Consider the following 1,003-nt stretch of genomic DNA (forward strand, 5'->3'; position numbering starts at 1 on the left):
TGCACATTATCCATGTTGCACATTATCCATGTTGCACATTATCCATGTTGCACATTATCCATGCTGCAGATTATCCATGCTGCACATTATCCATGTTGCATATTATCCATGTTGCACATTATCCATGCGGCACATTATCCATGTTGCACATTATCCATGCTGCACATTATCCATGCTGCATATTATCCATGTTGCAGATTATCCATGCTGCACATTATCCATGCTGCACATTATCCATGTTGCACATTATCCATGCTGCACATTATCCATGCTGCATATTATCCATGCTGCACATTATCCATGCTGCACATTATCCATGTTGCACATTATCCATGCTGCACATTATCCATGTTGCACATTATCCATGCTGCACATTATCCATGCTGCACATTATCCATGCTGCACATTATCCATGCTGATGATTTCTTACCCATAAACTGCTGTATTCATACCCATCTGCTCACAATAGACTCATGTTCAGGTTGATGTTTAATACACTGTATTAAATTATATTATATTATATTATCATTGTTTAGCATATATCTTAGATCCTTGTATAGGCCTATTGTTTATTTTTTAATACTTTATATTTTTGCTATTTTTGGGTGTAACTGGGACCCTGTGTACACAATTTAGTTCCACCTCATGTACCACATGTGATGCGAATGACAATAAAGAAACTTGAACCTTGATTTATGTTGAACTCTGTTATTTGAGCTGTTCTCTGTGGTGATTTTTGCTAAATGTGACATTTTTAGTACCTCCTATTACTATTGATAACTTCAATTGTACTTACTGTATGTAATTATATTAAAAAATTAAAGGGCGTCACTATATTCTTCCTGTCAAAATGAATTTTGATGTTTTGAGTGTCTTAAACAATCTAATAAAGTTTTATTGAGGGGTTACAGAATATATTTTTAATGATAGATGTAAAATATACAGTGTTATTTTCACTGAGTGTGCTGAAAGGGGACTGGGCAGCTCCCTACACTGATCTGAA

Source organism: Nematolebias whitei, chromosome 19, assembly GCF_014905685.2.
Source record: "Nematolebias whitei isolate Nwh7 chromosome 19, NemWhi1, whole genome shotgun sequence".
NCBI lineage: Eukaryota > Metazoa > Chordata > Actinopteri > Cyprinodontiformes > Rivulidae > Nematolebias > Nematolebias whitei.